The following is a 27,097-nucleotide window of genomic DNA, read 5'->3' as shown; positions in this document are numbered from 1 at the left end:
ATGGCCATTATTTTTTTGAGGTACATGGTACATTCCTTCTGTACTCATTTTATTGAGAAATTCTTTTCATAAGTGGCTGTTGAGTCTTGTCAAATGCCTTTTATGCATCTGTTGGGATGATCATAGGATTTTTAATTGTTATTTTGTTAATGTGACGTATCACATTGATTTGTGGATGCTGAATCATCCTTGCATTCCCTGGAATAAATCCCATAGAATCACGGTGTGTCATCCTTTTAAGGTTTTGTTGAATTAAGTTTGCTAACATTTTCTTGATGATTTTTGCATCTATATTCATCCGAGATATTGGCCCATAATTTTCTTTTTTTTGCATTGTCCTTGTCTGGTCTTGGTATCAGGGTAATGTTGCCCTTGTAAAATGAGTTAGAAAGTGTTCCCTCCTCTTCAGTTTTTTTGGAAAAAGTTTGGGAAAGATATGTATTAACTTTTCTTTGAATGTTTGGCAGAATTCACCCGTGAAGCCGTCTGGTCCTAGATTTTTGTTTTGGGGGAGGTTTTTGATTAGTGTTTCAGTTTCCTTAGTAGTGATTGGTCTATTCAGATTTACTGTTTCTTCATGATTCTCTCTTGGAAGGTTGTATGATTGTAAGAATTTATCCATTTCCTTTAGGTTGTTCAATTTATTGGCACATAGCTGTTCATAGTATTCCCTGCTAATCCTTTGTATTTCTGTGGTATTCACTGTAATTTCTCGTATTTCATTTCTAATAATATTTATCTGAGCCTTCTGTATTTTTTTTCTTACTGAGTCTAGCAAAAGGTTTGTGAGTTTTGTTTATCTTTTCAGAGAATCAGCTCTTAGTTTTACTGACCTTTTATATTGTCTTTGTAGTCTCTATTTCATTTATTTCCACTCTGATCTTTATTATTTCCTTCCTTCTATTGACTTTGGGCTTTGTTCTTCTTTTTCTAATTTCTTTGGGTGTATGGTAAGATTGTTCATTTGAGATTTTGTATGTTTGTTTCTTAAGGTAGGCCTGTATTGCTGTGTACAGTTGACCCTTGAACAACATAGGTTTGAACTTCATGGGTCCACTTATACACAGATTCTTTTTATTAAGTACTACAAGACTACATGATCCACAATTGGTTGAGTCTGCAGATGTGGAACTGTAGGTACAGCTGGCTGACTATAAAGTTATACATGGATTTTAGACTGCACTGGGTGTCAGCACCACAAACCTCCTTGTCATCCAGGGGTCAACCGTACTTTCCTCTTAGTACTGCTTTTGCTGCATCCTATAGGTTTTGGTATGTCATATTTTCATTTTCACTTCAAGTTTTAAAAGTTTTCTTCTTTGATATCTTTACTGCTCCAGTAGTTCAGTAGCATGTTTTCAGTCTTCATATATTTGTGATTTTTCCAGTTTTCTTCTTGCAGTTCATTTTTTTTTGTTTCATACCATTGTGTTTAGAAAAGATGCTTCATATGATTTCAGTCTTCTTAAATTTATTGCACATTGTTTTGTGTCCCAATATATGGTCTATCCTTGAGAACATCCCATGTGCATGTGAGAAGAAAGTGTATTTTGCTCTGTTTGCATGGAATGTTTTATATACATCTATTAATAAGTCTACTGGGTCTGATGTTTCGTTAAAGTCAATACTTTCATGTTGAATTTCTGTCTGGAAGATCTATCCATTGATGTAAGTGGGGTGTTAAACTCCCCTACTATTATTGTGTTGCTGTCAATTTCTACCTTTGGGAGTGTTAATAATTGCTTTATATATTTTGATACTTCTGTGTTAGGTACATATATATTAATAACTATTATGTTTTCTTGATGAATTGACCCCTTTATGAGTATACAATATCCATTTTGGTGTCTTGTTACCATTCATAGCTTGAAGTCTGTTTTGTCTGCTAGGAGTATGGCTACACCTGTTTTCTTTTGGCTGAAATATTCGTAGAGTGTTATCTTTTATTTTATATAAATTTATTTATTTTGTTTAATTTTGGCTGCCTTGTGTCTTTGTTGTGGTGCATTGGCTTCTCATTGTGGTGGCTTCTCTTGTTGTGGAGCATGGACTCTAGGCGTGCAGGCTTCAGTAGTTGTGGCACGTGGGCTTAGTAGTTGTGGCTCACAGGCTCTAGAGCACAGCCTCAGTAGTTGTGCACGGGCTTCGTTGTTTTGTGGCATGTGGGATCTTCCTGGACCAGGAATGGAACCGGTGTCCCCTGCATTGGCAGGCAGATTCTTAACCACTGCGTCACAAGGGAAGCCCAGAGTATCATCTTTCATCCCTCTGCCTTCAGCCCTTTGTCTTTAGAGCTGAGATGAATCTCCTGGAGACACTATATAGTTGGTTTAATCCAACCAGCCACTCTCTGTCTTTTGATTGGTGAATTCTATCAATTTACATTTAGGGTAATTATTGATAGATGAGAACTTAGTACTGCCATTTTATCTTCTGTTTTCTGGTTGCTTTATACTTCCAGTTTCTTTTTCCTTGTGTTCGTGATTTTCTGTGATGTTTTTCTCATTTTTCTCTTTTTTGTGTGTTTTGTGTCTGCTCTAGATTTATGTTTTGTGGTTACCATGAGGTTTTTGTAAAAAGTCTTAAAAATGAAATGGTCCTTTTTCTGCTAATGTCATCTTATCTTCATTTGCCTGTAATAGTTCTGTCCTTCTCCTCTTCCCCTTTTACATTTCTTTATGTAATTTGTGGCAAATTATCCCTTTTAACGTTGTGAGTTTATTTCCAAATTGAAGTAGCTTTTGTCAGTTTTTACTGTGTTTTTCTCTTTAACTTTTATGCTATACTTAGCTGTTTAGCAATATATTCTGATACAGAGTTGCAGTTTTCTGATTCTGTATGTCTACTTATTATATTACTCTAAGTTTTGTGTACTTTTGTGTTTTCATTTCAGGTAGATTCAAGATTTCTTGTAAGGCAGGTCTAGTGGTGATTAACTCCCTCAACTTTTGTTTGTCTCAGAAAGCCTTTATTTCTCCTTCATATGTGAAGGATAACTTTGCTGGATAGGGTATTCTTGACTGACAGTTTTCAGTTTTCAATATCGTGAGTATTTCATTCCACTCTCTCCTAGCTTGTAGGGTTTCTGCTGAGAAATCTGCTGAGAGCTTCATGGGGTTTCCTTTGAAGGTTGCTGTTGTTTTTCCCCCTGGCTGTCTTTGAAATTCTTTGCCATTGTCTTTTTTTTTTTTTTTTTTTTTGCGGTCCGCGGGCCTCTCACTGTTGTGGCCTCTCCCGTTGCGGAGCACAGGCTCCGGACGCGCAGGCTCAGCGGCCATGGCTCAGGGGCCCAGCCGCTCCGCGGCATGTGGGATCTTCCCAGACCGGGTCATGAACTCACGTCCCCTGCATCGGCAGGCGGACTCTCAACCACTGCACCACCAGGGAAGCCCTGCCATTGACTTTTGACAGTTTTAATATAATGCATCTTGGAGAAGGTCTTTTTGTGTTGAGATAATTAGGTATTTCTTAGCCTCATGGATTTATCTATCCAGTTTCTAACCCCAGGTTTGGGAAGTTCTCAGCTTTTATTTCTTAAATAAACTCTCTGATCCCCTCTCCCTCTCTTTTCCTTCTGGGATATCCATTATCCTTATGTTGCCCTTTTAATGGAGTGGGATAGTTCTCATAGGATTTCTTCTTTTTTTTAGATCTTAATTCTCTCTTTTCTGCCCATATAATTTCTAGAATTCTATCTTTGAGCTCACTAATTCTTTCTTCTGTATGGTCTGCTCTATTTCCAATGCTTTCTTTTTTTAAATAATTAATTAATTTTTGGCAACATTGGGTTTTCATTACTGCACGCAGGCTTTCTCTAGTTGCAGCAAGCGGGGGCTACTCTTCGTTGTGGTGCACAGGCTTCTCATTGCGGTGGCTTCTCTTGTTGCAGAGCACGGGCTCTAGGTACACGGGCTTCAGCAGTTGTGGCATGCGGGCTCAGTTGTTGTGGCTTATGGGCTCTAGAGCGCAGGCTCAGTAGTTGTGGTGCATGGGTGTAGCTGCTCCACGGCATGTGGGATCTTCCCAGACCAGGGCTTGAACCTATGTCCCCTGCACTGGCAGGTGGATTCTCAACCACTGTGCCACCAGGGAAGTCCCTCCAGCGCTTTCTAATGAATTCTTCATCTCATTTATTGAATTCTTCAGCTCCAGAATTTTTGTTTGGTTCTTTTTTTAGAGTTTTAATCTCTCTGGTAAAGTTTTCCTTCTGTTCATTAATTTATTTCTGAGGTCATGGAACTGCTTTTCTGGGTTTTCTCCTAGCTTATTGAGTTTATTCATGACAGCTATTTTGAATTCTTTATCAATTAGATCATAATATTTTGTGACTTTATGTTTGATTTCTGGAGAATTGTTATTTTCTTTTTGTTATAATGTGTTACTGTGGTTTCTCCTGGTATTTGATGAGTTGTTCCTCTGCTGACAAATTTGAAGTAGTAAAGACCTTTCTTTAGGTAAAGCTTTTATTACTTCATTCTAACAATTCAACAGATTGGTAATTAGAAGCCTTTCTTGTGTTTTTCAGTAGGTGGCACTACAGCACAAGTTTTTGTTTCCCTTACCTGAACTGCCTCTGGCTATATGTAAGCATCAGTGCTTTCCACCCTTTATGGCCTCTGCCTCTGCCAGGGGTGTTGTCTGGTGCCCTCATTGTCACTGCTTGTGCCTCTGGGGTTGCTAGTGCCTTGCTGCTATCAGTGTCACTGGTGCCACTGGTGTTGCTACCTGGGGCATTGAATGGTGGGCGCCTCCACTGAATCCAGAGTTGCTTGAGTCACAGGCACTGCCATTGTTGTGAGGGTGAGGGTGAGTGTGAAGGGAAAGCTGGGGTTGCAGGTGCCTCTGCTGCGTCTGGGGTTGTCCAGTTAGCATGTGCCTTTGTAGCTGGAGGGAGAGAGTCACAGGCCCCACTGCTGCTGCTGCTCGGATCCCTGTGGCTACAGTGCTGCTCCAGGAAGCTGGCGTTTTATGCATTGCTTCCTCTGCTGCTACTGAGCTCTCTGGGCAGCTGGCTCAGAGATCAGTGTCATAGGCACCACCTCTGCTGTTCCCCCAGTTTCACCTCCTCTGTGTGTTCTGGTACATCCACCTTCAGGTGTACATAGGTGTGGATCTCTCTGGTGTCCTGGTGTGTTGGGCAGATAAACCTTTGTTGAGTTATAGATGTTTTACTTGTAGATTTGAACGGGAGAGACAAAGGGAGTGTGTCAGGCCACCATGATCCTGATGTTGCTCAATCCATCCTGTGTCTTTTGGTTAGAGCATTTAGTTCATTTACATTTAAAGTAATTATTGGTAGGTATGTACTTACTGCCATTTGTTAATTGTTTTCTGGTTGTTTTTGTAGCTCTTCTCTGTTCCTTTCTTCTCTTGGTTTCTTCCCCTGTGAGTTGATGATTTTCTTTAGTGTTACATTTGTATTTCTTTCTCTTTATTTTTTGTGTATTTGTTATAGGTTTTTGGTTTGTGGTTTACCATGAGGTTCGTATATAACCACGTATGTATACAGCTGTCTATTTTAAATTGATGGTTGCTTAAGTTTAAGTGCATTCTAAAGCACTACATTTTTGCTCCCCCTCCACATTTTATGCTTTTGATGTCATTATTGTTTTGACATCTTTTTATTTTGTGTATCACTTAACTAATTATTTTATGCATAGTTGGTTTTACTACTTTTGTCTTTTAACCTTCATACTAACTTTATAGGTGGTTGATCTACTACCTATACTGTATGCTTGCCTTCACCAGTGAGATTTTTCCTTTCATATTTTTTTTGTTTGTTTCTAGTTATGGCCATTTCTTTTCTTTTCTTCTTTTTTTAATTAAAAAAAATTTTTAACATCTTTATTGGAGTATAATTGCTTTACAATGGTGTGTTAGTTTCTGCTTTATAACAAAGTGAATCAGCTATACATATACATATATCCCTATATCTCCTCCCTCTTGCGTCTCCCTTGGCCATTTCTTTTCCATTGAAAGATGTCCTTTTAACATTTCTTGTAAGGCTAGTTTAGTGGTGATTAACTCCTATAGCTTTTGCTTATGTGGGAAACGCTTTATCTCTCCCTCAGTTCTGAATGACAACCTTGCTGGCTGGAGTATTCCTGTCTGTAAGTTTTTTATTTCAGTGCTTTGAATAAATCATGCCAATCCCTCTGGCCTGTAAAGCTTCTGCTGAAAAATCAGCTGTCTGTCTTGGTGGGGGAGGGGGTTCCTTTGTACATAACTAGTTGTTTTTCTCTTGATGCTTTTAAGAATCTTTCTTTAACTTTTGACATTTTAATTATAATGTATCTTGGTGTTAGTGTCTTTGGGTTCATCCTGATTGGAATTCTCTGTGCTTTCTGTACTTGAATGTCTGTTTCCTTCACCAGGTTAGGGAAGTTTTCAGCCATTACTTCTTCAAACAGGTTTTCTTTCTCTTTCTCTCTCTGTTGTCCTTAAGGAATCTTACAATGTGAATGTTAGTGTGCTTGATGTTGTCCTAGAGGTCCCTTAAACTGTCCTCGTTTTTAAAAATTCTTTTTTCTTTTTCCCTGTTCCTATTGGGTGATTTCCAGTACACTGCCTTCCAGATTGCTGATCTGTTCTTCTGCATCCTCTGATATCCTCTTGATTCATTCAAGTGTATTTTTCATTTCGGTCATTATATTCTTCAGTTCTGATTGGTTCCTTTTTACATTTTCTCTTTGTTGATGTTCTCCCTGAGTTCAGCTCTTCTTCTCCCGAGCTGGTGTGCGTTGCTAGGACTATCACCTTGAACACTTTATCTTCTAAATTGCTTATCTCTGGTTAATTTAGTTCTTTTTCTGAGGTTTTGTCTTGTTCTTTTCTTGGGAAGGTGTTCCTTTGTCTCCTCATTTTGCCTAACTCTCTGTGTTTTTTTCTGTGTGTTCAGTGTATCAGCTACGTTTTCCAGTCTTGAAAGAGTGGTTTTATGATGAAGGTATCCTGTGAGGCTCAGTGGCACAGACCCCTGTGGTCACCAGATGCAGGTACTCTGGGGTGTCCCCCCGAGTGGACTGCATGTGCCCACCTGTTGTAATTGGGCCACGATTGCTGTGGTCGCACTGGCGGTTGGTGTTGACCCTCAGGCCAGCTGGCTGTGAGGCCTGGCTCTGACTGTGGCGGGTATGGTAGTGCGGCGCTGCTCCCACCCCAGAGTGGGAGACAGTTTGGAGGGGTGCCAGTGCCGGCCAAGACCACCTGCTGGGTGGGGCAGGGCTGGACCTTTGGAGCAGGGGCTGCTTTGGAGGGGCACGGTTGTCCCTGGGGCTGACTACAGGGGTAAAGAAGAATAATATTATTTTTTAAATAAATGATATTTTAAGTCTACAGTAGATGAAAAAGGATCAGTTTTTAAATACAGCATTCAGAAGAAGGAATTGCAATTACAGGGTGAGGTGACCAGCAAGTCATAGTTGGAACAGTGTGAGTTGTACTGGATTTAGACAGATGAGCGGAACCAGGTGTGATGTACAAACTGGGTCTCAGAATTTTTGTGAAATTGGGCCACATGATTGACGATGCTTTTCAACTTTAAAAAGTCTGTGGATGTTTGTTTGACAGAAAAGAGGGAGTGAGGGGATAGTCCTGTGAGTAGAAAAATATAAGAAAAAGTTCATAGGTGGGGTGGTAGGATTATACTTTCCATAATGAGGCAGGTCTGGGTAAACTGTGTCTGTGCAGGCATTACGCGATGTGTTTTATACAGTATGATAGATGACTTGTGGATATCCAGTCTCCTCTGCTTTATTACTAGATCCCTTATTTTGCTCAAGGTGTCCATGTGCCCAGTTAAAGCATCCTTCTCCTCAGACTCCTTTGAGGCCAAAGGGGGCCAAATGTCCTGATGAGGCTAATGAAATATAAGTAGAAGTTGCTAGGTTAGGCTTCCCAGACAATTGTTTTTTAAAGAGAGAGACTCAGCAGACATGCATCTTTGTTATTTTCCCCTGTGACATTTTGCTTTTTTCCTTTTTTAGCCAGAGCAGTGAATCAGTGCTTGAGGTGAAACAATCATCTTGATGTCATGACAACAGAAACCAACAGCAAGGATGGCCGTGCAAGAACCCAGAAGGGCCCAGGATCAGAGGTAACATGCTTAGCTGTCTTGCCATCCCAGATTGTCTATCTCTGTGTGAGACAAATAAATGTCTGTGTTTTAAATTACTGCAGTAGGGTTTTCTCTTGGGTGCCACTGACTGTAATACTAACCAAACACAAAGTTTATATCATTTAATGATCATAAAATGTATGCCTTAAAGAGATTTCACATAATTAAAATTGAAGTTCTGCAAGGTTAAATAGGTAAGTAATATCACAGAGCTGGTGAGGTGATACAGCTGGATCTTGAACTTTCAAATAGAGCTTGCTGCCACTCATAGTCCAGTAGATACGTAAAGAAATGACTGTGCATGGCTAGAAAGCACAGATGAGAAGGCTCTCTACTTTTTCCCAAGGACGCTTTAGAGATTCAGGGCAATAGAGAAACGAGAATACCATTATCTCATCTGATCCTTTTCCTTCTCTGAGAAGACTGGCTAAAAAAGGCATCCCGGTTCTTAGAGCCAAGAGAAAGGGAAGTTACCTGGCTCAGAAAACAGATCTAAAAAGGCATGTGCCTTTCCTCTTCCCTCTCCCTCCTCTTTTCCAGAAATAGTAATGGACTGGAAAGATAGACTGGCCTCCTGTAGGCAAACAAATACACTGAGTACCTAGGCAACATTGAGTAAGATTAAGATTTGTAACGTTTCTATTGAGTCCTGAAAAAACTGATCCAATTTGGACTAAAATTACACATATCAACACTTCAGGAGTCTGAAATTGGTCACTTTAGCAAGTGATTCTAACATAGACTGAGGATAAACAAAATATCATCACCCCCCCGCCCTGCCCCCAACATACACATGAAAATGAAAACAGAAAATTAAGAAATGAATTAGTCTAAGTTGTATGGGTCCTTAGTGATCTGCTTTACAGGACCTCTAAGGGCCCATACAGATTCCAGGCTGAGAATCAGTGAGCTGGGATGCTTAAGTGAGTTCTGACAGCATCATTAAAGTAGGAAAAGGGAGGAGAGGGGCACGCTAACACATCTGCTTTTTCATACGTGCTCCTTTAACACGGTCTCCAGAGCCTGTCCACCTTTGATCTTTTCATAAATAGTAAGTGTTAAGTAAATATGGAGGAAGTTAATTGTGATGGTTGCGTGAGTGAGTCTCCTAGGGGTGAAGATAGATGTTTGTGAGTCATAAAGGTAGACAGGTATATAATTAGAGTGATTATGTGTGCCTGTAGTCCTGGTGTAATTATTAATATCCACTCCTTTTACTCTCAGAAGGTCATACTTTGGACAGTAAGTAATGTGATCACCATTTGTAAACATACACACAAAAATAAGACATCATTTTGGATCTTTTTTCCAAAGGCATGTGTGGCAGACACAGAGTTACACAGCCCAGGTTCCCCTTTGAGAAAGGACATGCTGTCCATCTGTGTGGAATGTCCTTAGCTGACAAACTCTAGTTGCCAGAATCCACCAGAGTTTGTATCATGTTTTTTTTGTTGTTGTTGTTTTGCGGTCCGCGGGCCTCTCACTGTTGTGGCCTCTCCCGTTGCGGAGCACAGGCTCCAGATGCACAGGCTCAGCAGCCATGGCTCATGGGCCCAGCCGCTCCGCGGCATGTGGGATCTTCCCGGACTGGGGCACAAGCCCGTGTCCCCTGCATCGGCAGGCGGACTCTCATCTGCTGCGCCACCAGGGAAGCCCATGTATCATGTTTTGAGAAGCCTTCAGTCAATGACTGAGCAAGGCGGTTGTAGCTGAATTCACCCCTTCTCAGGCTGGTCCCCATCAGTAACTCAGCAAGATGGTGGTGCAAAGCCACTTCCACCCAGCACAAGACTCCTCTGACAGATCTTTACGCCAGAGTTCCCCACTGGTCTGACTTTGTCAGGTGGGCATGATGATCTGCCAGATTTCCTTCTTCTAGTCCTTTTTCCATCCCAGGAGATCTTTTGTATGCCCATCTCAGAGAATGTTCCCAGACAGCCCAACCCCATAATCTATAACACTTCTTTTTAGTTATATTCATTTATGGGCTGGAAATTTAGCAACATTTTAAAGAATTTTAAAGAATTCCAGTTCAGGGGCTTCCCTGGTGGCGCAGTGGTTGAGAGTCCGCCTGCCGATGCAGGGGACACGGGTTCGTGCCCCGGTCTGGGAAGATCCCACATGCTGCGGAGCGGCTGGGCCCCTGAGCCATGGCTGCTGAGCCTGCGCATCCGGAGCCTGTGCTCCACAACGGGAGAGGCCACAACAGTGAGAGGCCCGCATACCACAAAAAAAAAAAAAAAAGGAATTCCAGTTAAAATCAGATGTCAAGTTATTAAATGAGACGCAGCTTAAAGTTCAGTGTAACACGTTCCATAGGCATCTAGCAGTGGACCAGCGTGAAGGGTGGTAGAGGGAGCACCTTCTCAAAGAGAAAAAGCCACTTAGAACTTTAAAATCTCTTTGCTGAGGGAGAACTACTCTTGAAATCCATGTTGCTCATGCTCAGACATGGACATGATCTTTTTCTCTTTTTCCTCCCTGCTTTGCTGCAGGAGAAAGGAAGCAAAGGCTTGAGCGGGGAATTTATAAGGGCAAATATAACCTTTGGTTTGATGCACAGTAAGCTGACAGTTAAAGGTGTATCATGCTAGATAAATGTCAAAAGCCAAATAAAAGCCTTAATAATATGCTGTCCAGAGGCTAAAATCCAGAACCCTGAAGCCATGAGAGAAGGATTAATCTTTAAAAACAAATTTTAACCCAAACTAAAACTGTCCAAGGTGACTTAGAATGTTCTGATAAACTGTGGTTTGGGGGGCTGAGTATGAAGAAAAGAAAGGGAAGAGGAGAACAAATCCAAGGTAGAAAATGTACCTCATTCTACCAAGATTTTTGTATTTATTTAGATCTTACTCTAAAGAATAGTAGAGTGGAGCTAAACGCACTAAGTATCATTGTGGACTGAATTGTGTCCCCACCAAAGTCATATGTTGAAGTCCTGACTCCTAGTACCACGGACTGTGGCTGTATTTGGAGAAAGGGTCTATAAAGCAGTAATTAAATTAAAATGAGGTTGTTAGGAGGAGTTCTAATCCAGTAAGACTGGTGTCCTTATAGGAGGAGGAGATTAAGACACAGACACAGAGGGAGGGCTGTGTGATGACACAGGGAAAAGACAGCCATCTCCAAACTACATGGTGACATAGGAATGGGGAAACCTTTCCAGGGGAAAGCCTGAAAGCAGAGAGTTCAATAGTGATTGTTTATTTCCAGCAAGAATTAATTCCACGTAATATTGGTACAACTGAAGCACAGGAAGTTGGAGTAGCATTCACATGGCCATGCCACAGGCTAAAAGTGGTACTCTGTCCTGCCTTTTATCCTCCGTTTGTCTCCCTAGTCTCCTCTTCCAGCACCTAACTTAGAAGATGCTTGGATGGTCTTAATGCTCATGATTAAAGTCTGTAAAGAAAAATTCAACTGTGATGTAACTGTTTCCCACGTACTAGCAAAGGATCATTTTCTCCAAATGCTTATTTTGATTAGGGTAGGATACAGTCTTCAATTTATTATTTTCTTTGTTAGAATTAAATCTCTATAAAGTAAAAACATTTCCTCATTTGGAAATGCTTGTGAGGGGTTTGCCAGTCAACCTAAAAAAATAATCTATTTAAATTTCTGGGGTCACAAAATCTCGAAGAAAGGCTCTATGGGGCTTTTTTTTCATCCTAAAGAAAAAACAGTGTGTGCTCAATGGACTCATGGGGTCTTTGGATTACTAGCGCACCATGTAGAATATTTCGGTAGGTGAACTTTCAAGGACCAGGACTCCTTGAGAGATTACTAGAGTTTAAGAGCTCAACTCTTGCTGAATTGAATCATCCCATAGTGGCAGCAGCACTTGTTTTTATCATACTGGGTTCGCTAGAGATGAGGTTCCATTGCAGCCCATTATTCATACTGGAGAACAACCAAATTTTTGTTTTGCCTCCTGCTGTCACCTACTGACATGACTTTATGTGCAACTCCAAAGCTAGGATGATTAAATCACCAAAGGCAGTGACTTCCTGGCTCTCAGCTTGGCCCAGAAAAGCTATGCTCACAGACTTACCCTAACATAAGAAAGGCTTGGTCCACAGTCTTGTGAGGTGCCCTACTTCTCAAGGGCTTAGTGGAAGATAAAAAAGAACATGGTTTGGGATACATTGGCCCACTCCCTTGTGCTCTGCTGGGCTCATAGCATGATTTTTCTTTTGCTTATAGCAAAAGAAAGGGCTTTCAGAATTCAAAGGCTCTTTGCATCTATGACAGGGACCTAGAGTCAAGAATAATTGGAGTTTCATATATCATAGAGCTGAAGAAGCCTGGGGAGCCCCTCCAGAATGGTTTGGGTGCTTGATCCTTGTGGAGATCTGAAATAAATGAGTTGAATGTCAAATCTTTAAGTGCTGATGACATACTAAATTCTTCTGTAATGCACTTATGAAGAACCCTTCAAGAGACTTGTGTTTTGTATGTAGAAAAGTGTTGAGTCAAATATTCAACTCAATATAAAATAATAAGAAACGCTAAAAATTTTTTTTTTTTTTTTTTTTTTTTGCAAAGGAGGGTCTACTTTGGGCAGTACCCCTCGCCCCCATTTCTGGTGAGCATTCTTCTTGGCCATTATTTTCCCTATTTCTTAGGTGTGGGGCATTGAAAAATAACTTATGACCTGTACCATTATAGCCAAACCAAGTCAACAAGTCTATGTTTAAAGCATGTCACATGCTTGTCTTGATGTGTGTGCTGTGTAGTGAGACATGGGATTAAAAGTAGTAGTGGAGAAGATAGAAACAGAGGGTAGCTTCTAGACCCTAATATTTTATGCCCTAGCGCAGTGGTTCTGGGCACTGACTACACATCATCATCACCTGGGGAACTTTTCAAACCCATGTCCAGGTCCCTCTCCCAACAAGCCTGATTAAATGCTCTGCAGTGGAGTTGAGGCGTTGGTAATTTCATTTTTTTCTCTGGCTTATTCTGGTGTGGAACCAGAATTAGGAATGGCCGGTAGTTGGAACAATCAGGTATAATCATGAGTATGAGTGTGTGTATTTTTAAAAGTGCTACGCTAAATAAGAATGGAACCTGCACAACCTTAACACATATGTAGTGAGCAGGCCAAAATAAGAGTCTGTGGGTAGAAGTAGGTGGAGCTTTTCATTCAGTCTTCCCAAAATTGAAGCTTGGATAAATCTTTGCTGAATTGTGAGTTCCTTGTTGCTTTTTATTGTTGTTGTTTTTGTTATTCTCAGTTAGGGTCATTCTTGGAAGCAAGATCTAGATTATTTAAAAGCATGGATCCTTGTCTTGGAATTTCTCTGAGTTTGACTCCCCCATATGTCAAAATATTTCAGAAGGTTTCCCCTGAAGGAGGTCTCAAGCTGAGTTTTTAAAGAAGTGAGAGACATGGATGGAATTGGCAGGTTGGGAGAATTACACGTGAGTGGAATATTGGAAATGGGTGAAGCAAGAGAGGAGAGGTTGGGGAAGAAGGACTTGATAAACATACCTCCCAGTCCTGGGGAGGGGCCTCTGCCCTATGGCAGGATGTACCTGAGACCTAACGGTCTCTTAATGTTTGGAATGGGTTTTAGGTCCTCTTTTAAAACAGTATTCCAATTGTCCCTCTTTTGGGATGCTCCTGTGATTCTACTTTACATGATGTCTATATGATTTGTTTAAATCTAAGGCTCTATTAAATTATATTCCCACAAAAACTTATTTCATGAAAGAATTATGAGATGCTTAGTGTTTCCCTTTATGAAATTATTAAAAAGCTAATTTGTGTTCCTTGTAATAAGGAGAGCATAGAAAAGTGTAAAGTAGGAATTGAGTCATCCCCAATTCTATCACCTGGAAACAATCATCATTAATATTTGGTGTACTTTTGGGCCATTTTGGAAAGGCAAAACTTAGATTTCCTTTTTTATGTACCCCCCTCCTGATGGTAGCACACAGTGAGGAACACGCCTGATGCTTTCTGTTTATGAATTGAGTAAATGCAGGGATATTGACCTCAGTTTTGTCAGACCATTGATAACCATCTGGTGACTTTCATCTCCATTTAGCTTTCGACTTCTGTGGTCTAGGTTTTGCATGTCTTCATTAGTAGTTTGGTCCATGAGTCTTTGCTTACTTTCCTAGATCAAAGAGCAAAAAGAAAAGAGTTGCTCAATTTTGCTCAAGTTGAAGAAATAGCAAGGAACTTTTAAATTAGATAAAAGGAAAGATGCTAGATCCATTGTACCAAGCATGATTTGAATCTCTAGAGCAGCCAGCGTTGTGTGTGTTTGTGTGTTTGTGTGTGTGTGTGTGTGTGTGTGTGTGTGTGTGTGTGGAAAGAAGGCTCTCCTCCTTCCAAAGGAAAGAGCTAATAAAGTCTACCATTTCAGTAATCTAAATTTACAAAGCAATTATCATTAGTTTGACGTAATTTCTTCTGCATAACAACTTAGAAGTTCTGGATTTATTTGGAAATTGAAATTTGTAATGCAAATTTACAAATGTATTGATTGATTTTTTGCATCTGTAACGTTGATAGTTTGGTTGAGAGCCAGGACAACCATTACATAAGTCTGGGTGCCTTCTATTTAGACAGTAACAACCAAAAACTTTGCAAAGTTTTCAGCTCTTTTACCCCTTTCAGTCCCCCTCCAATCTGTCTTAAGAAATCTGCAGCACTTCATGCTGCCTGGTAGCTCGCAAGGACACTCAACACATTACTGGTTTCCTCTCTTCCAGGAAAGCAGTTCATACTCCTCAATTTCTGTCTTCTGTCCCAAATCTTTTATTTCTGGCTTAGGCATTGTTTCTCAACCTCAGCACTATTGACATTTTGGGTGGATAATTCTTTCCTGTGCGTGCTGGGTTATCCTGTGCAGTTTAGGAGTTGAGCAGTATTACCGGGCTCCGTTCACTAGATGCCAATTGCATCCCCAAGTTGTGACAATCAAAAATGTCTCCAGGCATTGCCAAATGTCCCCTAGGGGAGGGAAATTGCCCCCAGTTGAAAATGACAAGTGATCTTAGCACACATTAGCTTTTTGTACTAACCATCTCAGGTGACACATCTGCATTTGAGCTGGTGATTTGATTTCAAGTCCTTAATACTAGGCTAGTGGTTCTCATTCGTGCACATTAGAACCACAGATGTATTAAAATTATTAAGGTCCAAACTCTTCTCCAGGAATTGAGTCTGGAATTGGGCCCAAAGCATTTTTTAACTCCCAGGGTGATTCTAAAGTGCAGAGAAGGTTGAATGTCCTGCTTGAGGGTATGACCAAGGGTGGAGAGCTGTACTGATATTATTCACATCTCATCATTAAGGTAGTAGACTGTTCAGAAAGCCAGAGAGATCTGGCTGGTCCTTCCGTGGTGCTTTCATAAAGGGAAGTATAATGCCATTTAGGGCTCAACCTTGAGGTGTGTATTTGTTTTTCTTTTTTTTCTGGTAAGTAGTAAGCATCATCTGGAATATGATTGGCTCAGGTTTTATTAAAGTAGGTAATGTGCTCTTCTAGGTCATTTTATTCTTACTTGACAAGAATAAAGAACATGTTTAAGACAAAACTAAACACTTATAAAATTTTAACTCAATTATTGCTTTCAATAGAAGCGAGATTCATAGCTTAAATAAAGGAAAATTCAACAAAGCCAGTTTACACTGGTGTATTTGTTGTGTCTCTGTGTGAGCCTGTCAAGTGTTGCATAGATCATAGCCATCAGTAATCAGCAAATTTGTACATAAAGCTAGAGATGATATTTTTCACTATGAAGTGCTCTTAAGAAGGTTAGAATTTGGAAAAGAAGACTAAACAAGGCCAGTGTATCTCTTTATCAACTCATTAAACACCATTTTGATATATGGGTCACCTAATCAGTATAGGATGTGTCCTAGAAATTTTGTCTGCCTAGCATACTTTTCCTTCTTCTTCCTGGAAATGGTATGTGCTTTCCTTTGGAACATACACTGTATTCCCAAGTTGCTGTAGATTATCAAACTCAGTGTTCTGTCCTCACCTTCAGGCACGGCATGGGTGTATGGAAAGAAAGCTAGGCTAAAAATAAACTAATATGGGATCACCCACAAAGAGATATGAGATACAGGTTGAGCCAGTTAGAATTCTCCATTGGAATTTTCTGCATTGGAGGATGAAAGATAACTCTCAATTCCTCTTGGAACTTGAGCCAAAGTATATAGAAACCTGATGATATCAGCAACCGTCCTTGCTGGTACACGGAGAATGCCTATGTGCATTAGAGAAAATGAGGCCAGTAGATATGGGATGCGAGAGTTAGTAATGGCATCTTTTTAGACACATGGCAGATGACAAGCTGCCCCAAAGAATGTGATCCAATGAAGGAAAACTGCTTCACTGCAACTTTGCAGATTCCATGTATATAGCTAGTATATCTAAATTTCAGTCATAAGAATTGCCAGTGAAGAATTGCTGTTGTTTTCTTTTTGGTTGTTACTGTCTAAATGAAAGAAAAGTAGTTCAGACCTCCTGCAATTGTGAAATTGCCGTGATTTTGAATATACCTTTATGGTGTGTCTTAAGCCCAAGGGAATTGTATATTTTAGATGTCATCACTACCACAAGATGAGTAGGACCGTATTTTGTGTCATACCAGATTTTAAATATTGAGAATCATAATGTCATAGGACATTAACATTTGAACAGACCTTGTACTTTGAATCTCAACTATATGGGTGGTTGAGGAAGAGGTACACACACGTGCAGAGAAAAGCTGAGGTCAATGGCATGTCACTTCTTTCTAATAGTAGTTAAAGTGCTGAAGTTTGCAATGATTTGATTCATTTCTTACAGACTAGAAGAGATTCAGAGTTGAAAGTTCAACATTCCATGACCGGTTGTCAGTTGGTCTCATATTCCTCACAAAGGGAGACCTTATCTCTTTACAAATCGAATGGAAGTGTCTATCCCATAACAGAAACCCAGAAGAAAAATAAGATTCTCTTTGTAAACAGGGGATGATAGGTAACTACATGGAAGACCAGAGTCTCTGTAACAACACACTTAGAGAGCTTAAGGTAGCCAGGTGCCGTGCTCCTAGCTTCGAATACAACCTCAGCCCGCCTTGAGTTCCTGTTTGAGGTCTCCAGCTTCAGATGATACTTCTCTTTCTGGGGTGCCCACTACCCTGACCAATGAAGTATATCCAAAGGGATATTTGCTGCTTTCTGTGTAACAGACCAGCTTCCTTCCCATCCCTGCATTTAGGTTTTGTGTAATCTCCTCAAAAACAGAAATCCCATCTTCTTTTGTATATATCACATAACTGAATCTGTTTCTACACAGTAAGCCCTGATCATTTTTGCTTGTTAATTTGAGGAACTTTATGTCCTAACCATGCTAACAATTAGAAAAAAAATCATAGAAAAGAAGAATTTTTAAATGTGTCCAAACTCAGATAATTTGTCTTAAGGAATAAGGTAAAATGAAGAGTCACAGTACTGTTGCTTAAAAGCTTGTCTCAGTAATTCTTGTGTTCAAATTAAATGAATGCTTTATATTAGGAAGGGGAAAGTTTATAATGGGTAGTCAAGCTTGTCAAAACTCTTGGAAATGTGGGAAAACTGGCAAAGTGGGGCTTATAGATGTAAAGTTTTTGCATTAATAGCTGTTTCAAATGTCACTGAAACAAATGACTTGTGTAAGCCTGATAACACTCTTTCGTAAATGGGTGCCTCATTAAGACCAGCGCAGCACCTCCTCAGCTGAGCTAAAAACCATTCTACCACCTATTTTATAGGTTCACTTAAATGATTTTCCACCTTTCAGGGAAATTGTTTGGCGTCAGAAAATGAAAAAGCCTGAAAACATTTCAGTGAATCACTAGCAATAGCAGTCTTGGTTCAAAATATCAGACACATTTTCTATAAATAAAACATGTCCACAGACAATTTGTATATACAATTGTGTGTGTGTCTATATATATATATGTATATATATATATATACACATATATATGTATATATATATAATTTTAATCAGCATTAAGGTAAAACCAAAGTAATTACATTTTATTTTTTCCTTATGTAGAAGTGTCCTTGAATTAGTGTTGTTTCAAACATAATTAAATAACTTCTTTAAGGTTTAAAGACTCCCATATTATTCAAATAAAATAATTGTTTCTCGCCCGAATGAAATGGTTTGTATAACAGAAATTTCATTCCTCTTAGGCCCCTATTTGTCTCCTTTTCCCGACTCCTTGGGCCATCCAAAAGTCCACCGAACACTTTCAGATTTCCACGTAGGGACAAAGCGGAAAATCACTGCTTCCAACCCCTCCAAATATATAGATGCTCTCATGATATAGAGACATGATACAAAGATCAGAAAAGAGAATAGTAACGACATTGAACAGGCAGGATGGGGGAGAAATTGGTCTGAAATCACTCCTTCTCTTGCACGAGTGTGTTCTCCTTGGGAGCTTTACTGAAATTGGGACAAAGGTATATTTTCCATCACTCTGTGCCTGGCTGAGTACACCACAGGGCCATTCCAGTGAATGGAAAAATAAGACTGATTGATACTGTCATCACCTGACTTTAGGATCTCAGCACATAGAGCTCTCCCAATCATCGGTACTGGAGACTTTGATCTCTAATGGCTTGTTTCTTTTATTTAAAAGACACCTGGATTCCCTGCAGTGCTAGAATGTTTATAGAGAAAAATTTCAAATTATTTAGTCATATGGAGGTGTTTTTGGTCTGTGTTGTTCTGTTTAATGAAAGCTAGAGGCTTGCAGAGGAGGGAATGCTAAATTCACATTGTATATGTTGACTCTCTTGGCAATATCAACGGCTCTGCTTTTTATATTCTAAGATAAGCCTCAGAGCTCCCCCCTGCCTGGGTCTACAGTTTGGCCCTGCCATGCCCTGGCGTAGGAGTTTACCTCTCTAAGCTTCAGTTTTCTCTTTTGTAAAATAAGGATAGTATTAGTAACTCTCAGAACTGGAGCACACATTGAAGAAGATGATGTATGTAAAGTGTTAAGTGTTTTTCCTGGTAGATATTGAGTACTCAAAAAAGTTCTTATGAAGATTACATAGACATCTTTGCTGTCCAGTCCCTGATAGTTCTCTGTATCCACTCTTGTCCACTTCAAGATGTGCTAAGATTGGCATTCTATTCATTATGTGTAAGAGAAACTAAAACACAGCAGGTTTTATTTGAAGACAGTATTGACATGCCTGAAAACATGTGATGCTTAGTTCACTAATTAAGGGATTCTTGAAGATTTCCCACTTTTTCCCAGAACATTCTGTAACTACAATATCTGTATTTATAATTTAGGAATAGCTCCTGTGTTAAATTACTCATTACATAACATTTTGACTTGTGATTTAAACTGAAAGCTTGAGACAGCCACATGCCTGACATAGTATGACTAGAAATTAATATGGGTTGGATGTTTGGCCTGAGGCGATCCAGCACTGAAGCCTACCCAGCTCTTTGGTGGGGCTAATGGTGGACTCTGAGAGGGCTCATGTGAAGGAGTACTTCCAGAAATGCTGCTGCCAGTGTCCTTGTCCCCACAGTGAGCAACAGCCATGCTCCACCTCTGCAGGAGCCCCTCCAGTACTAGCAGCTAATCTCCTTTTATGCTGCTTCTCATTGGTCGAAACCAAAAGCTGTGTGGCTGACAGGGTCTTGGTGCTCTGGCCGGGTGTCAGGCCTGTGCCCCTGAGGCGGGAGAGCCGAGTTCAGGACATTGATTCACCAGAGACTTCCCAGCCCCACATAATATCAAATGGTGAAAGCTCTCCCAGAGATCTCCATCTCAATGCTAAGACCCAGCTTCACTCAACGACCAGCAAACTCCAGTGCTGGACATCCTATGCCAAACAGCTAGCAAGACAGGAACACAACCTCATCCATTAGCAGAGAGGCTGCCTAAAATCATAATAAGGTCACAGACACCCCAAAACACACAACTGGATGCCGTCCTGCCCACCAAAAAGACAAGATCCAGCCTCCTATGCCAGAACACAGGCACCAGTCCCCTCCACCAGGAAGCCTCCACAACCCACTGAACCAACCTTACCCATTGGGGGCAGACACCAAAAACAATGGGAACTATGAACCTGCAGCCTGCAAAAAGAAGACCCCAAACACAGTAAGTTAAGCAAAATGACAAGACAGAGAAACACACAGCAGATGAAGGAGCAAGGCAAAAACCCACCAGACCAAAAAAGTGAATAGGAAGTAGGCAGTCTACCTGGAAAAGAATTCAGAGTAATGATAATAAAGATGATCCCAAATTGTGGAAATAGTATAGACAAAATGCAAGAAACGTTTAACAAGGACCTAGAAGAACTAAAGAGCAAACAAACAATGATAAAGAACACAATACAGGAAATTATAAATTCTCTAGAAGAAATCAATAGCAGAATAACTGAGGCAGAAGAACGGATAAGTGACCTGGAAGATAAAATAGTGGAAATAACTACCTCAGAGCAGAATAAAGCAAAAAGAATGAAAAGAATTGAGGACAGCCTCAGAGACTTCTGGGACAACATTAAATGCACCAAGATTTGAATTATATGGGTCCCAGAAGAAGAAGAGAAAAAGAAAGGGACTGAGAAAATATTTGAAGAGATTATAGTTGAAAACTTCCCTAATATGGCAAGGGAAATAGTCAAGTCCAGGAAGTACAGAGAGTCCCAAACAGGATAAATCGAAGGGGAAACATGCCAAGACATATTAATCAAACTATCAAAAATTAAATACAAAGAAAAAATATTAAAAGCAGCAAGGGAAAAGCAACAAATAACATAAAAGGGAATCCCTATAAGGTTAACAGCTGAACTTTCAGCACAAACTCTGCAAGTCAGAAGGGAGTGGCAGGACATATTTAAAGTGATGAAAGGGAAAAATCTACAACCAAGATTACTCTACCCAGCAAGGATCTCATTCAGATTTGATGGAGAAATTAAAACCTTTACAAACAAGCAACAGCTAAGAGAATTCAGCACCACCAAACCAGCTTTACAGTAAATGCTAAAGGAACTTCTCTAGGCAGGAAACACAAGAGAAGGAAAAGACCTACAATAACAAACGCAAAACAATTAAGAAAATGGTAATAGGAACATACATATTGATAATTACCTTAAATGTAAATGGATTAAATGCTCCAACCAAAAGACAAAGACTGCCTGAATGGTTATGAAAACAAGACATGTATATATGCTGTCTACAAGAGACCCACTTCAGACCTAGACACACATACAGATTGAAAGTGAGGGGATGGAAAAAGATATTCCACGCAAATGGAAATCAAAAGAAAGCTGGAGTAGCAATTCACATATCAGACAAAATAGACTTTAAAATATAGACTATTACAAGAGACAAAGAAGGGCACAACATAATGATCAAGGGATCAATCCAAGAAGAAGATAGAACAATTGCAAATACATATGCACCCAACATAGGAGCACCTCAATACATAAGGCAAATGCTAACAGCCATAAAAAGGGAAATTGACAGTAATCCAGTCATAGTAGGGGACTTTAACACCCCACTTTCACCAATGGGCATATCATCCAAAATGAAAATAAGGAAGCACAGCTTTAAATTATAATTAAACAAGATGGACTTAAGTGATATTTATAGGACATTCCATCCCAAAATACACTTTTTTCTCAAGTGCTCGTGGAACATTCTCCAGGAACGATCATATCTTGGGTCACAAATCAAGCCTTTGTAAATTTAAGAAAATTGAGATTGTATCAAGTATCTTTTCTGAACACAATGCTATGAGACTAAATATCAATTACAGGAAAAAGTCTGTAAGAAATAAAAACACATGGAGGTTAAACAATATGCTACTAAATAACCAAGAGATCACTGAAGAAATCAAAGAGGAAATCAAAAACTACCTAGAAACAGATGACAATGAAAACACGAAGACCCAAAACCTATGGGATGCAGCAAAGGCAGTTCTAAAAGGGAAGTTTATAGTAATACAATCCTACATCAAGAAACAAGAAACATCTCAAATAACCTCACCTTACACCTAAAGCAATTAGAGAAAGAACAAAGAAACCTGAAAATTAGCAGAAGGAAAGATATCATAAAGACCACATCAGAAATAAATGAAAAAGAAATGAAGGAAACAATAGCAAAGATCAGTAGAACTAAAAGCTGGTTCTTTGAGAAGATAAACAAAATAGATAAACCATTAGCCAGACTCATCAAAAAGGGAGCAGACTCAAATCAATAGAAATGAGAAAGGAGAAGTAACAACTGACAGGGTGGAAAAACAAAGGATCATGAGAGATTACTACAAGCAACTATATGCCAGTAAAATGGACAACCTGGAAGAAATGGACAGATTCTTAGTAGAGCACAACCTCCCAAGACTGAACCAGGAAGAAATAGCAGACATAAACAGACCAGTCACAAGCACTGAAATTGAGAGTGTGATTAAAAATCTTCCAACAAACAAAAGCCCAGGACCAGATGGCTTCACAGGTGAATTCTATCAAACATTTAGAGAAGAGCTAACTAATAGCTATCCTTCTCAAACTCTTCCAAAATGTAGCAGAGGGAGGAACACTCCAAAACTCATTCTGTGACGCCACCATCACCCTGATTCCACAACCAGACAAAGATGTCACAAAGAAAACTACAGGCCAATATCGCTGATGAATGTAGATGCAGAAATCCTCAACAAAATACTAGCAAACAGAACCCAACAGCACATTAAAAGGATCATACACCATGATCAAGTGGGGTTTATCCCAAGAATGCAAGGATTCTTCAATATATGCAAATCAATCAATGTTATAAACTGTATTAACAAATTGAAGGAGAAAAATCATATGATCATCTCAATAGATGCAGAAAAAGCTTGTGACAAAATTCAACACTCATTTATGATAAAAACCCTCCAGAAAGTAGGCAGAGAGGGAACTTACCTCAACATAAACAAGGCCATATATGACAAACCCACAGCAACATCGTTTTCACTGTTGAAAAACTGAAAGCATTTCCTCTAAGATCGGAAAAAAGACAAGGTTGTGCACTCTCACTACTATTATTCAACAAAGTATTGGAAGTTTTAGCCACAGCAATGAGAGAAGAAAAAGAAATCAGTGGAATCCAAATCGGAAAAGAAGTAAAGCTGTCACTGTTTGCAGATGACATGATACTATACATAGAAAATCCTAAAGATGCTACCAGAAAACTACTAGAGCTAATCAATGAATTTGGTAAAATATCAGGATACAAAATGAATGCACAGAAATCTCTTGCATTCCTATACACTAATGATGAAAAATCTGAAAGAGAAATTAAGGAAACACTCCCATTTACCATTGCAACAAAAAGAATAAAATACCTAGGAATAAACCTGTCTAAGGAGACAAAAGACCTGTATGCAGAAAATTATAGGACACTGATGAAAGAAATTAAAGAGGATACAAATAGATGGAGAGATATACCATGTTCTTCGATTGGAAGAATCAACATTGTGAAAATGACTCTACTACCCAAAGCAATCTACAGATTCAATGCAATCCCTATCAAACTACCACTGGCATTTTTCACAGAACTAGAACAAAAAATTTCACAATTTGTATGGAGACAGAAAAGACCCTGAAGAGCCAAAACTATCTTGAGGGAAAAAAAACGGAGCTGGAGGAATCAGGCTCCCTGACTTCAGACTCTACTATAAAGCTACAGTAATCAAGACAGTATGGTACTGGCACAAAAACAGAAATATAGAACAATGGAACAGAATAGAAAGCCCAGAGATAAACCCACACACTTACGGTCACCTTATTTTTGATAAAGGAGGCAAGAATATACAATGGAGAAAAGACAGCCTCTTCAATAAGTGGTGCTGGGAAAACTGGACAGCTACATTTAAAAGAATGAAATTAGACCACTCCCTAACACAATACACAAAAATAAATTCAGTATGGATTAAAGACCTAAATGTAAGACTAGACACTATAAAACTCTTAGAGGAAAACATAGGCAGAACACTCTATGAGATAAATCACAGCAAGATCCTTTTCGACCAACCTCCCAAAGAGATGGAAAGAAAAGCAAAAATAAACAAATGTGAGTTAATGAAACTTAAAAGCTTTTGCACAGCAAAGGAAACCATAAACAAAATGAAAAGATAACTGTCGGAATGGGAGAAAATATTTGCAAATGAAGCAACTGACAAAGGATTAATCTCCAAAATTTACAAGCAGCTCAAAGCAAAAAAATACAACTGACCCTATCCAAAAATGGGCAGAAGACCTAAATAGACATTTCTCCAAAGAAGATATACAGACTGCTAACAAACACATGAATGGATGCTCAACATCACTAATCATTAGAGACATGCAAATCAAAACTACAATGAGGGATACAGCCACTATGGAGAGCAGTATGGAGGGTCCTTAAAAAACTAAAAGTAGAATTACCATATGACCCAGAATCCCACTACGAGGCATATACCCTGAGAAAACCATAATTCAAAAAGAGTCATGTACCACAATGTTCATTGCAGTTCTATTTACAATAGCCAGGACATGGAAGCAACCTAAGTGTCCATTGACAGATGAATGGATAAAGACGATATGGCTCATATATACAATGGAATATTATTCAGCCATAAATCGAAATGAAATTGAGTTATTTATAGTGTGATGGATGGACCTAGACTTACTTACCTGAAGTAAGTCAGATAGAGGGAAACAAATACCATATGCTAATGCATATATATGGAATATAAAAAGAAAAAAATTGTTCTGAAGAACCTAGGGGCAGGATAGGAATAAAGACGCAGATGTAGAGAGTGGACTTGAGGACATGGGGAGGGGGAAGGGTTAGCTGGGACGAAGTGAGAGAGTGGCATGGCCTTATATATACTAACAAATGTAAAATAGATAGCTAGTGGGAAGCAGCTGCATAGCACAGGGAGATCAGCTTGGTGCTTTGTGACCACCTAGAGGGGTGGAGTAGGGAGGGTGGGAGGGAGACACAAGCGGGAGGAAATATGGGGATATATGTATATGCATAGCTGATTCACTTTGTTACAAAACAGAAACTAACACACCATTGTAAAACAATTATACTCCAATAAGGTGTTAAAAAAATTAATATGACTGGAGCTGAACTTGGACATGCCAGTGCTGGTTATCTTTCTTGAAGCTGTTAGGTTGGAATTGCCACCAATAAGCCATGCTCCCTCCTTCCATCTTGCAGAGCTGTTTCCCTGGAAATTTCCCAGACTCCTTCCATTCTAAACAAAGTAATAAGTTTGTACAAATGGAGTGTGAGTGCAAGGAATGTGTGTAAATTCTAGGATGAGCTGAGAAGAAGCAAGTGTTAAGTTTTCTCCCTTCTTTTCCCTGTCAACTGGATACAGAAGACTTGGGCTGAAAGGGTGCCAGTGTGGCAAGGTAAAGGAGGCTGTGTCCCTGTATCACTGCATGGAAGGCTATCCAGTCATTAGGAATGCCTGCACTGGTGGATTGTACAGCCATGGATAAATTTCTGTTGTGCTGAGCCACTGAGATTTTGGGGATTTTGCTACATCAGTTCATGCATCTGTAATTAATACAAAAAGTAATATAATCCCAGTGATTCACTGTTGTTTCAAATATTTTCAGACTTTTTTTTTAGATTTCCTATTAGGGCTCTTCATCATTGGCAAATTTTCATTGTTTGAACTTAGAGTTACCTTTTTTAGACATGACCAAAAGCCATCCAAAGTCTTGATTTAGGATGTTTAGGTGTAGAAATTCTCATTAGAAATCATGCTTATGCCATCCCAGAAAACAATCCCCTTAATAATGTGGCTTTTTAATATAACAGAATCACACTGAGAGCCACTTAACCCAGCTTCTTCATATCATGTTGGAAAGTCTTACCATGTTGAACCACAGTCCTATTCAGTAAACCTGGTTTCTTATTTTTAGTTCTGCTTCTTAATTTTTATCCAAAGTATAAGTTTTAATTCCAAAAAGCAAGAGGATGACGAATTGTGGGCGTAGTGTAGACACATTTTTTTTTTTTTTATAAAAGGCTTGGAATTTGTGAAAATAAATGCCAGGCTACACTTTGACTGGTAAGTAAAATATTCATAAGGCTATGTTATCAAATACCACTACTTGTTGCAATGCATGACGGTATTATTTCCTAGAGTTTTCCAAATTATTCTTTGTAAAAATTGCCTTATTTAAAATTCTAAAACTACCTTTCAGTCAGCTATCTCACATAATTGGATGAATAATATTGGGTTATGGGGTCATGTAATGTTTATATCAGCCTGCATGTTCTCAGCAAGCCCAAAGGTTTAAAGGATTTCTAATACGGCTGAATAGGTTTCTGGAGCAGGACTGGTTTGCAGTAAAATTGTGAAAAAGAAAATTATATCTGGCTCCTCCCTTCAAATTTCTGCTTGCTGCTGTCTTCCCCATTGCTCTCCTTAGAGCTGCAGACCCTGGAGCACAACTTGGCCTCGAGTGTGTGGAGACCCATGCAAATATTTTTTGAAGATCCTTATCTAAATAAACAATTTGATTTTAAAATGTAGTGTATGTTCAAGATGAGCTTTTAGCATCTTGCCATGCCAGCAAGTTAGAAAGCACATATCAGCGCACATGTCGATTTTTCCTAGTGTCCAGGCACCATTTCTTCTTCAGGTCCAAGAACCATTCCTTCTCTTTTATGGTTATCAAATACACCATTCTCGGCCAATTTCATCTTTCCCCATGAAACAAAGTTAGTATGATGTTTTTACCCACAATGTCGTGGCTTCTTACAACCTGTTTTATTGAAACATATAGATCTCTTTGCCTTTGCCAATTCCTAGTACCATTTACTTAGGACTGCATCATCCATTGAGCCACCTTTGAATATTGGCTTCTAATGACTGTCTTAAAGCTTATTGATGACAACCTCAAATAGAAGTCTTAGAGTATGCAGGAAAAGTGATGAACAATTAATTTTCTAGACA

The 27,097-nt window shown here is 39.4% G+C and overlaps 1 long non-coding RNA gene across 1 annotated transcript in view; it reads left to right on the top strand.

Annotated features, from left to right (window-relative positions):
- Positions 1 to 27,097, top strand: part of LOC307197492 — a 739,380-nt gene that overhangs the window by 661,780 nt on the left and 50,503 nt on the right. Inside the window, exon 9 of the long non-coding RNA XR_013831420.1 lies at positions 7,986 to 8,095. This is a non-coding gene — a long non-coding RNA (uncharacterized lncRNA). The remainder of the gene's footprint in view (positions 1 to 7,985; positions 8,096 to 27,097) is intronic.

The sequence above is a fragment of the Stenella coeruleoalba genome (assembly GCF_951394435.1).
Source record: "Stenella coeruleoalba genome assembly, chromosome: 14".
NCBI classification, from domain to species: Eukaryota; Metazoa; Chordata; class Mammalia; order Artiodactyla; family Delphinidae; genus Stenella; species Stenella coeruleoalba.
Note: the sequence above shows the minus strand (reverse complement) of the source record. Positions and strands in the feature narration are given on the sequence as shown.